Source organism: Chlamydotis macqueenii, chromosome 9, assembly GCF_036417535.1.
Source record: "Chlamydotis macqueenii isolate bChlMac1 chromosome 9, bChlMac1.mat, whole genome shotgun sequence".
NCBI classification, from domain to species: Eukaryota; Metazoa; Chordata; class Aves; order Otidiformes; family Otididae; genus Chlamydotis; species Chlamydotis macqueenii.
The window spans coordinates 14,271,855-14,284,986 of NC_141564.1; positions in this window are offsets into that span (position 1 = coordinate 14,271,855).

The following is a 13,132-nucleotide window of genomic DNA, read 5'->3' on the forward strand; positions in this document are numbered from 1 at the left end:
AAAAATAATCTGCTGCTTTCTAGAGTTTTTTCTCCCTACACCACCTATTTTTGACTATTCCAGTCTTCTCTCCTAGGCCAGACTAACAGATGGCTTTTAAGAGGCATTGCTGACTCTACCAAGCAAGATACCGAAACCGATGAACCAAAGGAAAGCCAGTGGGAAGTAATTCTGGGACTCTGTGGGCTATTTCTGCTACACAAAAGCCTATTGCTCCAGCTCTGTCCTTAACACAAACGCAGCGTGCTCCATCCCTGCATCCAGCAGCCGCCACGTGCTCTCCCCACACAGAGGATGATGGCTTGTGCCCGGCAGGCGCCGGGGGGACAGGCTTCTAGCTGGGACAGGCTCAATAAGGCTCTTGTCTGATTCATGCTTCTGCTCAGTTGTGTCCTGGAGCTCTGCAGCCCTCTGCTCGTCCTGACACAAACCTGGGAATGGAACAAGATGACGAGGCACGGGAAATTTTTCTGTACGAGCAGAAAGGATGTGGGGATTACACTGAGCTCTTCCAGCTCTGAGAAAGCTGCTAGAAGGGAAAACATAGAAACTGTTTAACAACTGTTGTTTACTGAGGCCCCGAATATCTAACCATAAACTTGACAGTAAAGGCAAAAAGGCAAAACTCAAGGTACATTACCTGCACTATCAGGTGTTACAGCACATAGAGATGATGCTGACCTTTAATGCGGCTGAAAAAAGTGATTGTTCCATAAATAAGAAAGCTGCTGAATAATATATTCAGTGCTTTTTTTTTTCTCTTTCCCTCTTCAGGTATGTAAACAGCTTTTGATTTATTTTTGTGTATCTGTTTGAAATATTTCTGTAGTCTGACTGAGCCTTGGTTTGGAAACAGTTTTTCAAGTTCAGTGCAAACACTGAATTCAAAATTGGAGCAGCCTGGTTATGTTGGATTGAACACATAAGTGAGGTATCATGATTTCTTTGGCCAAATGAATGCAAATCTTGGAAACATTTCAAAATGGTCCTTTTTATAGGTTTCAAATTCACTTCTGGTGAACATTTGCTAATGACATAAAATTGACCATGCCAATAAGATCATGTGCTAAAAATGCAACAGAAAATTAATGTAAAAGGATTGCAAGTACTGCAGTCAGTTGAAATGCAGACCTGAGCTGACTTTGACACTATGGAGATCTCTGCCTGGCCGCACAAAAATTCAGAGTGTCCTCTTAACCGGGCTCGTGGTTTCCTTAGCCCGTCATTGCCGCAATGTGCTGAAATCTGCGGCGTGTCTTCAAGTCGCACAGCTCTGAGCGCTCTGCAGTGCTACCATCACACACTGTTACCACGCTGGATGTATCAAGTGACAGTGAAAATGCACAGAGCCTGCAGCGGGAAGGTAGTCCTGAGTCAGAGCATGCTTGTGAACTCATCTTTTCTTTCTAACAAGTTAATCCAAAGTATTAGTCACTCTTGCCAAAGTATTGATCTGCTCTGTTACTATCTATCTATCTATCTATATAAAACAATCTATAGGAACTTTCCAATGACAGAGGATAAAGGTGCAAAATCACAAGAGCAATGACAAGTGGTAAGATCTCTGAAGGAAAAAAGGCTCGCCCTCCTCAGAGCCCCCGTCCTAAACTGCCCATGCTCTCTGCACCCCCTCGGTCCTCGTCCCTAGCAGCTGAGCACATCCGTTCAAGGGAGGACAGTCCTGCATAAGAAACGGGCTGTAGCATGGCTGTCACCCCTTATCCAGAAAAGTGATGCCCAGATGATTCTGTCCATGCAGCCCCTGGCTGGCCCTTGGTGACGTACGGGAACAGACACACTGCTGCTGTAGGTGCAGCAAAGGCCACATTTGTAATAAAATCTTCTAAGCACACATTTTATCTCTCAGTCAAAACAAGCTCCTTTCCTTAGACACCTACCTTTTTTTTTTTTCAGTCTATCTATAAAAACACAGTCTTTTTTTTTTTTCTGTCACAGTGGAAACGAAAGCACACAGAGCCTGATATTTAAAGGTTAAGATATATTGGCTTAATCCTGTCAGAACTTTAATGTAGATTATATAGGGACAGGCAATGACCAGAGGGAGGGAGAGAGGTGTAAGTAATCCAGAGGAGTGTGGACTTGTTGGCAGGGTGGATTTATGCCCTGTCTTAATAAAGTGCCCTTTCATCTCTGGAACCTGGGCTCAGAAGCCAGTCTAGACAGGAATTAATGGGGCTCCTTCTCCACTTACAGTTCTCAAGGTTTCCCAAGACCCAGTGTTCTCAAATACGGCGGGGAAGTGCAGATTTACAGGACACACCGTGAGCTCCATCAGCCATGGATACTACTTTTTCAGTGAGCTTTTAAACACAAGCTCTGAGCATTTACCCAAGAGGGTCTGCTGCTAGGCCAGGAGACAAATTCAATTCACTTACCACAGCCTCTTTATGCAATTGCCACCCTAAGATGAAGCCAAGCAATTGGGAGCCTGGTGTAAAGAGACAGACTAGGGCATGCCAAGAAAATAAAATACTGGTGTGCATTGCTTTGGACCAGGACTTGGTTCTGCCTGGATACCGTGCCTAGGAACGTGAGTTACTCCAGGCAATACTGCACTAGGGCTGCAGATGCTGAATTGCATGAAGTTTCCTGTGCTGAAGGAAAACCACTGACTTCTTTTCTGCTTGCAGTGAACCTTCCCTTCTGTTTGCTTGTCCCCCTTCGGGATCCCAAAGTGTAGATGAGGTTGGAGCATTCAAAAGCATTTCTCAGTGAAGGATCTGGAGTGTGAGGTCAAGAGAAGCAAGAAAAGCTATGAGCAAACGTGTACGCATCCAGTGTGATTTAAAGTACTTAAGCAAAATTCTTTGGAGAAAGGTTTGTTAGGGATTATAGTTTCTTGAACTCTTCAATTGCTATTCCTGGGAAAAGGGCACATTTTAAACTCTCATCTCCAGCTATACACAAGGACCCCCAGATGCAGACATTCAGCTCCTAATTTTACATCTGTTTAATTTTCAGCAACAGGAGACAGGGAGCAGCAGGATGCACTGCCGGCTATTAGGAAGCCCTTTTATTATGCAAAATTTGCATGTTGTCTAAGTACAAGGAATCCAACAAGTAAAGACAGAGCCAGTTAAAGAAAAGGAATTGGAGAACAAAGTGGTCTCTAAAGGCACAGCAAGAGGTAAGTGCCCACTGTATTCAGTGATGGACAGTGTGACAGGTTCTCTTCCCAGGGTATTTCTTCTACAGACGTTTGGACAGTACAGATGGAGGTGGCCAAAAAACTTAATTCTGGGAACTCAATAGCTGTCTGCTGGGCAGACAGGCTAGCCCAGGACTATGCAATTTATAAACTCTTAAATTAAGTCATGCAAAAGTCACAGGCAATATATAAGCAGTCCTCTGCATATTTTATTCTGCCTATAAAGCCCATCACTCAGATTGAAAAAGACATTGACTTCTTTCAGTGATGGGTGCCCTGGGCTGCCCAGCATCGTGCCCAGGGCAGCAGAAGCTCTCTCCTTCCTTCTCCTTTTCCCTGCAGGGTCAGTTTTGTACAAAAGCTCACAGCACTGCTCCATGAGGCTCCCGTGCCTCAGGAAGGAAGGATGGCAGAAACTTTGTGTTTGAGGAATGATGGCTGTGAGAGCATGAGCGATAGACACGGCTCCATCAGTTGGATAGCAATCGCCCTCTTTGCCTCAACCCAGGAATCTCCTGGGACTGCCTTGCAAGAGCTTGATTTAAACAAGCTCCAGGCCAAAATGCAAGCTAGCCCCTGGCCTGGTGAAGAGCAATGTTTCCTCTCCGTGCAAGAACCGGCAGTGAGATCTTGGGAGAGGAAGCATCCAGGCTCATCTAGCTGGCCTCAGGAGTACACACCTTTTGCCACTTGCTGAGCTGTGCGTCTGTCCCAGGCTACTCCTCAGCTGCAGCAGGAAACCTTACAGGGGTCAGAAGTAAGGAAGGGTGTGGAAGAAGATCAAGAGCTTCTTTGTCATGCAAAGTTTTGCATATTAGCAGAATTCATGAGCGGAGTCTAGTAATAAAGAGCAATAATAAAGCCCATTAGACCAGCTCTGTGCCCCCAGAGCTGTGCAAAGCTGGCCTGTGGCAGGGTGCAGCTTTAGGCTCACTTAGCTCATCTCTCAATCTGCAGCCAGAGCACAGCGTTTGCCTGGTACCAGGGGAGGCCCAAAACAGATGAAGCCTTTCTGCCCTGAGCAGAGCTAATGTCAATCAGTACAGCCCCGTCCTCCCAGCTGAGTTCTCCCAAGCCGCTTGCCCAGGCCAGCTGTCACTGAGCTGCAGCAGAAAGGAGTGCAGGCGGTAACGCGTGTGCAGGGTGAACCTTACCTCTCACTGCTTCCATCCCAAACCTTTACCTCTCCCACGGAGGCAGGCTGTGCTTCTTTCTGCCAGGTCCCACTCCGCAGACAAATTATAAGCCAGCACAAGATCTTCTGGAAATGTATTGTGGATGCCCTGGTGTGTTTTGGGCTCTGTGCTGGCTGTTGGTTCCTATCTTCATACTTGCCCGAGGCTGGGTGCTGTGGTGTGGTAAGAGCAGAGCCAGGGAGGCAGCGGAGGTCTGCACAACCAAGGAAAAGTCCCTCATTATACACCTCATCCTAGGACCTTCTCCCCTCCGTGCTCAGATGGCAATTTAAAACTTCCCACTCCCTGGAAGGAGAGGAGGACACAGAGAAGTGGATGTGAGGTGGGTGGCATTTCACACAGTGGGACATCTGGGAAAGCCCCAGGGCTTGGCCCGGCCCAGCACCCTGTGGGTGGCTCAAATGACTGTGCTGTGGGCAGCTGAGGGTCTTGCTGTTACCCCAGCACCTCACTGCTCTGCAGCCCTTTCCATCCACTGGAGAAGACTCGATGCTGTCTCAGGGATGTGTTAGTAAAGGGCCAGCCTGCAAGGTCTCTATTTACAACCTTTTTGGCACCTGCAGCTTTTCTCTGCTGGGCAAGTGAAGGTGTCAGGGACAAGACCCGGGGCACTTTTTCACACAACCGTGGTCACTGCCGACGGGAAGCTGTCACCTGGCTCTCCAGCACTGCTGACGTGCTGTCCCCATCTGCCCCATTCCCTGCAGCTCTGCCACCCGCCTGGCACAGGGCTGGGGGGCTGTGCTGGGGGGAGCCCTGTGCAGAGCTGGGGGGCAGAAGGAGCTGGGCTTTCTAAGGAGCAATTTGGCCTCGTGGCCCCCAAGAGCGCATGGGCAATTTGCACAACTGAGCAAGATGCCGCCCATTGTGGGGCAGAAGGGACTAGCTTGAGCTCTCCCTCCCACCTGCACTGTCCCCTCCAGTGCCTTGCAGATGCTAATGGACTGTGGGGGCGGCTGCCTCCAGACCCAGGGATGTGCTGCAGTGAATTTTCCTGGCAACCTCAGCTCCGACAGGCATCCATCAAGCGAGACTCAGGGCTATGCATTCCCAGTGGCTGCAGGTGTCTGGATCCCAGCTCCTGTGGGCGGTGTCCCACTGCCTTTGAGGATGGCCACCACTGACTCTCACCTTCAATCAAATGAAAGGTGCCAGTGTGCCAGGTGGGTGCTCTTGGGGGGTGTCCTTCAGGCTTCACAGGGTGCCATTCCAGGGCTGGCATGCTGCCTTGAGCACAGCACAATGACAGGGCAGGATCCCAGCTTGGAAAGGCGCCTGGAGCCATGGATCCACAGCGCGTGGGCAGCAGTGGGATCTCCCCAGAGGGATCTGCCTTCAGCAAGCTGAAACCAAACCTTTGGTCCCAAAGGAGTAACTATTTCAGGGGCCTGACCCAATGCAAGTTAAAAATTACTGTTGATTACTGACCCCTGTAATGCTGAAAGTGCTGCGTGATGGAGGAGGTGCATGCAAGAAAAAAAACCCTACAATTCAATTCCAACAGTGATTAAATTGGCGGAGGTTGTGTGCTGTAATGCAGCATTATGGAAGACAAGGCAAACAAGATTAACCCACATTGACAAGGCGTTTATCCACGGCTAAGAAGAGACCCACGCCACAGCACCTCTGTCCCACAAGTTTACACCAGCCCACGAAAGTCTAATCCCTCACGGCCTGTCAAGCTATTAGGCAAATCTCTGGCTCTCATTTGCCTAATCCAGTAGCCCCTAGTTTCCTAAGAAAGACCTCCTAAGGGGCCTTAACAACCATGTTTGTTAGGCCTTATATAAGTAAATAAAGCTCTGAAAGCCAAACAGCTTCCTCTTCCATCTGGGATCTCAACATCCTCTTAACCTGGAGATAAAACCAACGCTTAAGAAAGGAGGATGTGTTTATAACAGGTTGAGTTCTGCTTTCACAATAAACAGCATCAGAAGGATTTTACCATCAGTAGCTCCACACTTAAGTTGCTGTGGAGGTGCCAGATTTCATCCCAGAGCCTTTGTATCATCAGGGATTTATTGCACAGCCGATGGGATCACAGCACTCATTCCCTTTTCTGCCAGCTTCAGTGGAGGAATAAGCAGTGTTAAAGCATCTTTTCAATGCCATGATGCTTTTACTGCATGTGTGAGCATTTCTAGGAGACCAAATACTCACAGTTTGTACACCCAAATCTAAAGTGCTTTCTTGGAAATTCTCTAAATATTTTTCTGAATCTGACCACTGGCAATGATACCACTGACATTAAACAGAGTGCAGGTGTTTTCTAGTCCTTGGATTTTAGGACACCAACACCTCTGCTCTATGGATATACGTTTCACTGGTGCTTTGGCCAAGGATCCAAACAGTCTCAAGGCTCTCTGGATCTTCCAGGGCTGAGAGCTACTCTTATCTCTGTCACATCGTTAACCATGCCCTTGACAATGTGGTTTGCTCCACAGACAGGCAAATCTTTAGGGAGGGTTCAGGCAGATAGTCACTCAAGGCTTGGCTGCCTACCAGTCTTAGCCAGGCCTCTGGGGATTTGGAAACCAAGTTGAAAATATCACAGAAAAAGGTTTACTAAGGGGCCTTCCTGTACAGCTCAAGTGAGGGGTCATGAAACCATCATTACATTTTCTTGTACTTCCACTGCAAATTGTGTTTGCAAAGGCAGAGCAGACAGAATCCACTTCAAGGAGAAACATATGGCTAACAACACAGAGAGGTCCAGTGAACAGGAATGCAAGGACAAGCACCTTGATGGAGGACAACCCATAGACTGATACAAACAGGCACTGGAGTGACAGAGACCTTTCAAGCTCTCCTGGCTTCCCGCTGCCTCCCTCGACCCCAGGCAATTTGGAGCTGAATGGGTTGTGGAGCTAGCAGAAGAGCCTTTGCTGTGCTGTCAGTATTGCCCCTCTCCACGCAACTGCCTTGCAGTACAGGCACAGAGGGTGCATGTGTATTTCCAGAGCCGTGCATAGGCTGGCAAATGATTGTAAATCCATAGGGCCATGGTGTACTGGCTGCCCTGGGCATGATGGAGGCAGGCTGGCTGGGTCCCCACCTCCGTAGCTCATCTTTTACAGGCAGCATCATCTCTCTGGGCACTGCCACAGATCTGTGCAACCCATGGAGAGTAAAACAGCACTTCACTCTTCCACCATACGCGTGATAATTTCCAGGGAGAGGGCAAGACTGAAAAGTTAACATTTTAACTTTAAAATGTAAAAAAGCTTCAAAATGTTTTTTGGCCATCTGAACCCCCCACTCTGTGCCCCTGCACAAGTTCCAGACATGTAGGTATGAAACATTACGTGTTTTCCAGCAGTCCGGAGCAGAGGTCCCTCGAAGACTGGTGGTGAGCAGGGACCTGATCCAGAACTGTAAATCCTTCACATCCACCAGTAGAACAGCTGTTCAGGTTAGGTCTCATTTAGATGCAAAGCAGTTCAGCCATCAGCAAGGATCTCTAATGATGCAAATCAGGCGTGTGTCACCCTAGCAATGAAAGTCAAGGGAGCCGTTACTTGCTTGAATCCAGCACATTTCAGCAAAAGTGCCATTTAGTAAAAGAAAGGGGATTTTTACTGTGGAGTATGGCCCACCACCCTCAGTCACTTTCCAGCTGAGATCACAGCTAAATCACTTATCTTTACATTTTCATACAAATCTGATTATTCTTGAGCAGCTAATTGTTTCGTAAGTGTCACTTGGAAGCTATCCATTTCCAGCCCAAGAGAAGAAATTGCACTATAAAACTGTCTACCTTCGCCGTGAGTCACTTTAGCACATAGGATGAATACTTGGCACTCTTCACTTTTTCAGATTAACTTGCATATTTATTTTGGAAGAAAAAAATGGACGGCTTTAATTCCTTCCCATCAGAATTCCTCATATTTGCCTAGCTTATTGAAACCTTTTTAATAGACCTTACAGTATATATGTTATATAGCGACTGCTGATGAAGGAAACATTAATATCTCCTTTCATGTAAAGAAAAGCAGAAAAATATCTATGAGAGGGTTTGATACTCTGCTGAGAGAGTCAATAAACCTTATAGAATATGTCACCTGCCATGAAGAAAGGTTTCATCCCTTTGGCCGAGGGCATGGGAACATCAAGAGAGGACTTGAATTCAGTGTTTCCGGGATGGAGTGTGTTTCTCCTCCAAAGAGAAATTCTAACATATTTCAATTAAATTTTTAAAGATTTGTTCTGAGCTAGGCTGGGAAAATCCCTGAGAGAGAAAAGAAGGTTTTGGTCTTCTGAAAGCAAGTCAATTTTTCAAGGACAGGAGTCAAGAATAAAATTATTGTAAACTATAATCAAATGATCATTTCCATATTACCACAAAATGTTTTTCCTTGTATAAAACAGATATTTCCTCAGCTGTTCACTCAGTCTGATGAGAAAGGAGCTATACACCTCTGCAAAAGGATATCCCTTAGCCTGTGGAAAAAATTTTTATGTATTCTCCCAAGCATGTGACCACATACATTAGCCAAAGTTTAAAAAACTACTGAGTTTAGCTCAGCATCAGTTAATAATACAGTTTATTAATACCTTTGGAGTACTATCTATAACAAAAAAAATATTGTTCTTCTAGGTGGGCTTGATCTAAATATCATATCCAGGAGCTGAAACCAAGAGCTCCGATTTCAGTTTTGCTTTTCGCCAGCTAAAATCCTGCAGGGTGGAGGGACTGCAGGAAGAAGAAACAACAGTTGTGGGCATCTCCAAAGTGGCCTTGGAGATCCAGGATGAGGAACATGCCTTTTTCTTTCATGCTGTGCCTGCTTGGTCAAGTCACTTATCCCAGTCTGCAAAATGTGGCATTAATGAATGGCCAGAGAAGAAATTGCAGAGCAACATCAGCAAGTGGTATGTTATTGTGAGAAAGGCTTGTATCAAAATCCAATGTTTTTGTAAATGTAGGCAAAAAGGATCTGTTCAGTGACCTAAGCGAGGACTTGAAAGCTATAGGTATCAGAGGTACTTCATGCAGGCAGGATCCTTCGGTGCTGAAAGACTCTGCCTCTGCAAGGAGCTACGTGCCCTCCATTCCTATCAACTGGAATGAGGGCTGTGGGTGCTCCTCCCTCCCTAGATTGAAGCCTAAAATTGTCAATTAGGAAAACAAATGTAGGTAGTAGACATCTTTTTGTGAGTGTCAGTTCAGCAATCACTTTATTACAAGTAATTTTAGTATTGAATGTAGTGCAATTTCAGTAATTTAGCAAAGTACAATGATGGATTAAAGTGCCTGCTGATAGACGTTTATTTCACCTCCTGAAACACAATTATTATGCACTTTACTCAATAATAGTGTCTTGTTCCAACTAAAATACACGTTGTGTAATTCTTTAAGCTGTAGAATCATAGCAATTAGAGAGGGGAAACGGCTGATTAGGTCACTGATTCCAGCCTGTTGCCAGCCCACTATTGCTCCCTGCCCCGTATGGGCTAGAGTTTCACCCAAACGCCTTGCGTTTATGTGTTTCAGTGATGGGGATATCTATCAAAAAAAAAAAAAAAAAAAAAAAAGGAGGCTTCAACCACAGGTGAAAGATTCAGCCTTTTACTGCAGAAAATCTTCAACATTCACAGTGGGAAGGGTTTGAGGGTTTTCACCTCCTTCTTATGGCAAATGGCTGAAATACTTTCAACCAGAACATTCTTCAACAAGCTGTTTGCATGGAAGAGGTTTTGCTAAAAAAATTTCTCTGTTTCCCTTCTAAATGAAAAGTGTAAGTCCTGCTTTTCAGTCAGAAATTCCTCTCACTACTTTTTGCCTAATGACAGCTCAATATCTAGCATTTTCTAAAAGTGAAATGAAAAGAAAATTAAGCCTGTCTGAAATTTTACTCAACGCACAGTTCCTGACCTGCCTTTTGCACTGGCAGAGGGGTGGTTGGGATGTGGTTTCAATTGCTCTTTTTAGGGAGCTCAGACACCCAAGCCATCCCACTGCTGTGGAGACCAGGGCTCTCTCTGCTGTCAGGGGCTGGCTGTCCCTCGCCACATCCCAGAGCAGGGGAAGAGAGCAGACACCCACAACCTGGCATTTTATCACGCGTACAGGTATACCTGCCTGCATTTCCCATTGAAACTGCTCTTGTGGTGCTGGCGTTGTACCTTCTCCATGTTTACCCTTGTGCAGTATCCTTGAGAGCAGGTGCAACCTACAGAAACGGCACATTTTAAACAAATAAAAAGAGAATGTCTTGAGAAAGCAAGCTTTCGACATGAACTCACGCAAACAGCAGGTCAGAAAAAAATCTGCGCTGTCGAGTTGCACTCATCAAAACGTTGGAAAGACAGAGCAGCAGGGAGCTGCACGTGCAGTCCACACCCCAACGATGTGGCCATCTCTTACAAGTGTTGCCCGCTTGTGGATGGGCCAGCGAGGCATTGCCAGGCTTGGCAGTCCCAGCAGCGCGCTCAGGGTTTGCCATGCTGCCAGCACCGGCAGAGGACACAATGTTCAGGTAAAGAATATGGCAAGCTCTCCCATCACAGATAAGCTGAATTAAAGAGTTAAAAAAGAAAGAAACGCGTGATTCTTCCAGACAACTCAAGCAAGGTAGCAAAGCCACAGTATATATCATGCATCCATAAACCCAGTCCTCACTTCACTGTCCAGCTCAGGAATCAGCTTATTACATGCTATTGGAGTCAACAGGCTGCTCCTGGTGTAAAATACTCTTCTGTGCAAGTGAGTATTAAGCTCAGCCTTGTGATGTGCTCTCTACCTGTATCTCACCAGCTCACTGAGCCTTCCTGCCTGGTTATCCTCCATTAAGGCCATCCTGGAACTGAGCTGCGCACAGAAACACAAGTACAAAGATGCACTGGCACAACTGATCCAAAGTTAACCACCAAACGACTCCTGTTGAATTTCAGAGGTTCTGAGGCTTCCGCTACAGCGTGAATCTGGAAACCGGGGAAAAAAATCCCTTGGGGCAACTGTTGGGTGCTCCAAGCCATGAAATCACAACATTTACCTTGCAGGGCTGTGCCTGTGTCTCATCAGCCGCACAGCCTTTCGCAGCACAGGAACAGGCTCTGTTCCCAGCTCTACCACAGACTTCCCGCATCTGTCTGGAAAAAAATAACTGAGAAGCACATCTGAAAAAATGTTATGCACTCAGCTCCAGACATTTGATCTAACACCTGGCCCAGCTCTCAGCGGCGCTGGACACTGCAAACACTGTTGGCTTCAACTGGGGCACTTCGAAAATCCAGACCTAACGGGCAACAGGGATGGAGAGAACATCTGCTTCTTCACTGCATTACACAGACTTCACACTAAGGTACCCTTTCAACAGAACTGTGTACAAGTCAAACCAGTTAAACCAGCGAACAGTTGGTCTTTGTTCTGCACACATGCCAGAACATTAAAAACCCTCACAAGTTTGGCACCAAAAAGACAGAGACCCAAAGCTAGCAACTGCTTTTGGAAACAGGAGCCATAAAACCTATTAATTCTGTTTTCCCATGTGTAAACAGGGGATGCCAATTCCTGCCGGCTACTTAGGACTCCCAGGCATTTGCAAAGCACTGAGGGCATCCCATAGAAAACACAAGAGCAGCTTGCAGTACTTCTTGCTTCATCTGTCTTTTTACAAAGTTAGTAAGATGCTGGCTGGACACAAGTAATGTTTGCTATGTCAAGCACAAAATAAGACACTGTTGCACATGCAATACAATAAAATCACTGTTGACCATGCTGAATACAGCGGCTGCTTTTGACATTTCATCTGGTGTGTTATATTCCATCCTAGACAAGGAATAAGTGTGTGGAAATAGTTGAATAGTAGAGATAGCTTTAAAAGAAGAGAAATATAAAGTTTCAAAACTGTTTCTCTGCCTTGTCAGACTTTTTGAACATAGCTCTCCCTGTAGAGGTTTTGAGGAGTTTTTAGTTTTTTACCATACCGTTACAGTGTTTGACAGATGCCTTGTTGGAGCAGCATACCTGCCTTGTGTGCACCGCTACACACAGCGGAGCCAAGTGTGCTGCTCTGCAGTGATGCTCTGTACGAAATGAGCATAGGACCTCATGCTCCAGCTGATATCGGTGCTCTGGATGTGTCTGCTGAGCTACGTAGACAGAAACACACTGGTTGTTCACTGCTGATCAGTCCTGATGCTGAGATTTTGCTCGCCCCAAAGGAGCCCATCTTCTGTTACAAGAGTCCTGGGAATGGGCTTGATGGGCGATGTCTGCTGCTATGGGGAGAAGGGAGATCTCGGAGCTCCTCCTGAGGCAATTGTGGGCAGTGAGGATGCAGCGAACAGTGTGCCTGTCACTCCTCACCTCCCTGAGGGCCAGTCAGGCAGCATGCGTTCCTCCCTGTCACACTCCAAGTCTGCTGGGACATCTTACAGCTCGGGATCACTCCTCACCGGGGCTTTTTCAAATAAGCAAAAAAAAGTGAAGTGTCAAATAAAATAGCGTAAGAAAAGAAAAGTGCCATCTTGTGTTCCCCTGGTCTCCTCCATTCCCAGGAGTCTCCGATGCCTTAAAACAGTGGAGATGTTTCTGAAAGCAAACCTTTTTGATAAACGATGCAGTTATTTATTTTGCAGAAAGCCAAGATTTGTCACGATGCTGTTTTCAAAGTAACAGAGCATCTAACAAAGAGAATCATAGGCAATTTACTGCATGACACTCCATTCATCTCTGAGAAAGACAGACCTTGTTTGACCCTCTCAGGATTTGAACCTGTAATTCCACTGAACCAAGGGCTTTGAAACCTGAAGCTCAGCAGTT